This window comes from Balearica regulorum, chromosome 2 (genome assembly GCF_011004875.1).
Source record: "Balearica regulorum gibbericeps isolate bBalReg1 chromosome 2, bBalReg1.pri, whole genome shotgun sequence".
Classification (NCBI taxonomy): Eukaryota; Metazoa; Chordata; class Aves; order Gruiformes; family Gruidae; genus Balearica; species Balearica regulorum.
In genome coordinates, this window is record NC_046185.1 from 164,756,623 (window position 1) to 164,762,690 (window position 6,068).

Genomic DNA, 6,068 nt, shown 5'->3' on the forward strand with positions numbered 1-6,068 from the left:
ACAGCTCAGCACCGTGTGCAGTGAATAACCACTGACATTCTGCTGTTGTTCTGTCATGTTCCGCTCCTCACCAAAACACGTCATCACACTGGTGCAGGTCAAGCTTGTTTCACAGTCTTGATTTCATCCCCAGTGATGGTTGCTGCTTTGGATTCTTCCTGTTGGTGAAATGAATCATAGAATCGTAGAACGGTTTGGGTTGGAAGGGACCTCAAAGATGATCTAGTTCCAACCCCCCTGCCATGGGCAGGGACACCCTCCACTAGACCACGTTGCCCAAAGCCTCATCCAACCTGGTCTTAAACACTTCCAGGGATGGGGCATCCACAGCTTCTCTGGGCAACCTGTTCCAGTGCCTCACCACACTCACAGTAAAGAATTTCTTTCTAACAAACATCTAATCTAAATCGACCCTCCTTCAGCTTAAACCCATTCCCCCTTGTCCTGTCACTACACTCCCTGATAAACAGTCCCTCACCATCTTTCCTGCAGGCCACTTCAGGTACTGGAAGGCCGCAATTAGATCTCCCCGGAGCCTTCTCTTCTCCAGGAAATATACTGCTTTAAGGGAAAAAGATGTATTTGGAATTCTGGGGAAAAGCAATAGATCAGCTTAATTCCAAACACTTCTTTCATCCATGCAGGGTGCTGTTTGTCCACTTCCTATAGTGTGGTGGATTTTGATTTTGGTCACTCTTCCTTTCAAGGGAACATCTCTTTGTTCACTAGCACCACCAAAAGAAATAGGTGTGGTGGCTGCTAGGCTTTCTCCTCCAGTTTTTAGACCTGTGTTAGGAAGCTGGTGACCAAGCAAGTCAGGGGTAGCACCAACTACTCAGCAGCTGCTGCATCCATACTCCCAGGCGTGTTGGAGGGAACTCTGCTGCCACCAAAGCTGGCGTTCTTCTCCCTGTGACCAGCCACACAGTGAACCATTGCCGCTCCGCTCTGTTAGCAGCAGTTGCATTTTATTAGTAGGCACAGGCAAGCCAGTTAGGGATCTTGGGGTGTCACGATGTTTGCTTGTTTCACAGGTTCTTTTGAGGAGCTGGCTAAAGTCTAGCTGCGTGGGCATTTGCTAGAGCAAGACAGTCATCCTTTGAAAGCAGTAGAGACTCCAGCCTTTGCTCCCCTCTTATTCTTCCAGCTCTTCAATATTCAAGATACTCGTGTGACCAGAAGACTGAGCAGGGATGTCACTTAAGCTGTGACCGAATTGCTACTGGCCCAGGAGGGATGAGGAGACAGAAGTTGTGTCAGATGGTTAGCACGGCACAGCAGAGATTATGTTTGGTCATGCTCATCTTGACTTAGTGACAAGAACCTTCTTGCTACCTAAATCTCCCAATGCCGTATAAAATGCAAGGCTCCTGTCCTTTACAGAGACTGGAGGCTTGATCTACAAATTCATTGTATGTTCATTAGTAAACTCTTTATGTTACTGTAGCTTAGCAGCATCCCAATGAATGACAGCCTGCTCTTTGCAGGGTTCCGTCTTGCGACTACACCAAGTTGTAGCACAAGAGTGGCTCAGAAGATTGGGAGATACGGGTTCCTCCAGACAACGCTTTGCACCTTCTTGTCGGCAAAGCCACTGCTGTTCTTTCCCAGTAGCTGCTGTCACAGAAAATGAGGAGCCCAACAAGTAAAAATGCTGAAGTGCTGCCACTCTGTCAGTAAGGCTGCACCGACCACCAAATGCTCGACCACCAAACGCTCCATATTGTTCCAGTTGCTCCACCAGTCTGCTACCAGTCACCCAACGTTGTTCCTCTGTGCCGTAGGCAGTGGATCTGGGACAAGAAGTTTGAAGGCTGAGTCCAAACGCTTAGAAGGAAAAAAATGTTTCCATCGACATCAGCAGTGCTCTACCCACTCGTGCCAAAGAGAAAAGAAACAAAAAGCTGATTTTTCTTTTGCCACAACTCCAACTGTAAGAAATGAGAACAGTGAAGCACAGAGCAACAATACTGAACTTCCAAAGAAAACGATGTTCCGTGCAGACAGGCTTGAACTAGATAAGCTGAGATTATCTGTATCTTGTATGAGAAGCTTTGCCAGGGAATTTGAAGCCAACCTTTCCTTCCATTTTGAAGCAGCACACCCTCATGTCAACAACAAAACTATAAAGCATGGACTGAGTATTTGAAGCAAAAGAAAAAAAAATAACCACCCATCGCTGAATACAAGAGTGTTTGAGGAATCTTTCCATGTTAGCCATTACTTTGGCGATGCATGAAAACGTCAGTTGTTGAAGAGCTGTTTTACCTACCAGCTGAGGGATGGTGACAGCAACGGTTAGAAACAAACCAGATAGAAAACTACTCACTGCTACTCAGACTATTCATTTTTTTTCCAATTCATGCGTAAAGTAGCTTAAAGATATTTAAAAGGAAAAAAAAAAAAAAAAAAACCACAACAAAAACCCATAACACCCAAACCCAGGGCACAGCCTGAAATCAGAGCAGCTCCTGCTTTGCCCTGTAGCCGGGCCAGTTTACAAATACAGAACGTGAGCTGATGGAAGATGGTCACGTTAATAAGAGGTGACAAAGCAAGTAAATTGAAGATATTTTAAGGTTTCCTCCCAGAAGCCGATACGGAGCGGGGTTAGCATACACTAGACCATGGCGCATTCAGAGTCAGGCAGCCCAGCCAAGTTGATTATATAAAATCACGCATCCCTAAATCCCCAGGAAGCTGTGGAAGTGCCAGCCAACATGAGCAGTGCCTTGCTGTGAAAGTAACTTGCTGTTATTTCACTAAATGAGTTTTTACACTTTCATCTCTTGCATTAAATGCAAATTCACTTCTTATTGCTGTGGGATGGTCATTAGAAAGAGGCAGAGTGCTCATCCACTCGTTTCCCCATGGCATTCAGAAAAGCATGATTTTTTTCACTGACCTTCTGTTTGAATTATCATGCCAGCCACAAAACAAAGGACTGCTTTATTAGATTGCTTGCCTACGGGATTTTCTTATAATTTAATGATCCTAGCCATGACTGGGAAAGAACAGAGCATGGAAAATACTGAAACTTTCACTAAGAGGTTTAAAAATTAAAAAAGAAGAGAACACACTGACATGCAAAACCCTTGACAGCTTTCTGGATGAATACAAGTTGGCATTTGACAGTGATGTTAAAAACAAAAATAGACGTAATAGCTTGTTAGAGCTCAAATGTCTTCACTGATACTTCCCGAGTGAGTTAAGAGTGCTGGACACAAATCCTGGTTTTAGGCCACAGTGCTGGTTCCAAGGTAAACAATTGTGACAGCGCACAGCTCTGCTTAAAAAGAAAAGGTATACCCTAATCTGAAAGAGAAGGCTATTACAGTCTTCGTGCCTTTTACAACCACTTATTTATGGTACGTGGACGCACCGTGTGCGTGTATGAATAGTGGAGCTAAACCACTGTTGTATATCGTAGGGATGCAAATAGTGACTCCGAACCATTTGCAAACTGGGAACGTATGTGTAAGATAAAAACCTTCTCAGCGTGCTCAATTTTACACATGTCCAGTAGTCACAGCCTCAGTGAAAATACGTTTGAGGAGATTAGTCATTTTCTGAACGGAAATTTGATGTCTTACCCAAGATAGTGGATCGCGATGCTTCTCTGATAGTGACGGGCCAGGCAAGGTCACTCAAGAGCCTGGTCTGGAGCCAGTGGTTCTTCTGTAACTGCAGGGTGACAGGCTGTCGTGAGAGACATCGTTCAATATTCTGCATCACCAACGCATCAGCAGACGACACTGGCTAAGCACGACATTCAGATGAGTGTAAATACATAGTAAAGCCAGTCTTTGAATCACATTGTAATGCTCATTTCATTACTTTCCAAAACATCCGTGATGGAGGAACATAAGAACCAAAGTCTTAAATTTTCATTTCCTAGGAATTTGGAAGGTAGATTTGTTAACTTCTGGAATGGTTTATTTAATATTGTAACAGGGGGTAAAGCCTATTTGCTCTACATTATTGTAGAAAAGCACGTTGTAATTTGTAATCTAAATCCTCAATTTTGTGAGCATTTGATGAACACATGCAAGGTTTATTCGTCTGACTACTCTCACTGAGCTGAATGCATCCCATCACACGTATTTAAGAAATGTAATGTTGGTTTGTATAAACATTCTTAGGATATAGGGTTTGTTTTGAACATGGGCAGAGTCAATAAAATGATTATTCAGCTTTGTCATATTCGTGTTAATGGTTTAGTGTTAATATGTAAATGATGATATAATGAGGGCAAAGCAACGGGGGGTGCTGATTCAGACGCACAAGTACTCCACTGCCCTGTTTCCAAAAGTATCCATAAGCAGATGTCAAAGAAAGAATAAGTGATACTTCCCCCACCAACTACAGGTTCCAACTACCTTCATCTCCGAGAATTTCCTGAACCTGATGTGGTTGGCCTACTTGGCAATCCTCCACAGATCTCTTCTCTCTAAAATCCTGTCTTACTTTCCCCTTTAATCCAGATAAAGTTTCTACACCCACAACCTCTGGCATGGAGGTCTACAGTTCAGCTGTCCATAGCATGAAGAACCATCTCTTCTTCCTCTGTATTTATATTGAAATACATAATTACATACTGACCTTGCATATGTTTGTTGAGGGTTTTTTAATTATGGATTTACCCCAAGTTCTCATGTGTATTTCTGATGTTATCATGACTTACACACAGATTATTTCCATTGCTCCTATATAGCCTACAACAACTACCACCCAATTTAACAAATTGGTTTTATTCCCTCAGGAATAATAATCAACAGATAAATTAATTCTGTAGATCCAGCCCCATCTCCTTTTTACATTGCTTGTAGCAAAGTGGCATGTAGTGAACTTTGCAGGACATCAAATAATCATGCAACCATTGGTTTAAAACTGAATGGTTTGTGGAAAATACTACCTGGGTGTAATACAGTGTGGAGTCTTACCAAAAATTTTAATGTATTAATTCTCATCGCATGCTTCACAGCTGATTTTGTTACTCAGAAACATCAAAGTCATCAGACAGGATCAGCTCAGCCAGAAGAACAACCTGACTTCATCAGTACCCAGTAATGTCACTCCAGGGGAAGGTATGAGGACACTACAACATGAAGGCACAAGCCACACGAAGCGTCTCACCGCCACCGCTTTACCCTGAAAATATCCACGTACTCTGTGCTCCCTCTTCGTTCGCTCCCCAGCTAACACTGCAAGGACAAAGCAAGCAGCCTAATCCTCGAGGCAGCTCAGAGAAGCTTTGAACTTTCTGCCCAGGTTTCACATGATGTAAAAGTGACACAACTGGCTTGAAGTCTTCCCACACCCTGCTGTTCATTCTTGTCGTATGGTGACATGTCCTTGGTGAGGACAGCCGTGAGAAACATCAGAAAACGGAGCAAGAAAAAAGAGGTGATGCACCTACTTCTCTGTGAAAGCTCTGTCAGTTCCCTGCTCCGGTTCAGAGCGGAGCCCCACGGGCGCATCGCTGCAACCAAAGGAGCGGTGCAGGAGGACGGTGAGAGTGTTTTAAGCCGATACCGCCGAGTGCTTTGAGGAGGTTTCACATTGCGTTCACCCTTGAGTCAAGCAGCAACTTGGAATATTTTTATCAGCAGGGATCCCTACGTACTTTGACTTTGAAAAGCCTGAACAGCATAAGCAATAAGCCAGATGTGCTTTCTGCTAAATGTCACCACATCAACATGGTTTCATTCTGTACTCCATTTGTGGTCCACATGAAGCAGGCACTAAAGGACAGTGTGCCTCTGCAAAGGGAATTAATCAATTAATATTGGCAAATTGTAGAATTACGGAATGGTCTGGGTTGGAAAGGACCACCCAGTTCCAACCCGCTGCCATGGGCAGGGACACTCTCCACTAGCCCAGGTTGCCCAAAGCCCCATCCAACCTGGCCTTGAACACTGCCAGGGAGCCAAGGGCAGCCACAGCTTCTCTGGGCAACCTGTGCCAGTGCCTCAGCACCCTCACAGGGAAGAAGTTCTTCCTAACATCTAGCCTAAATCTACCCTCCTTCAGCTTCAGGCCATTCCCCCTTGCCCTATCACTCCATG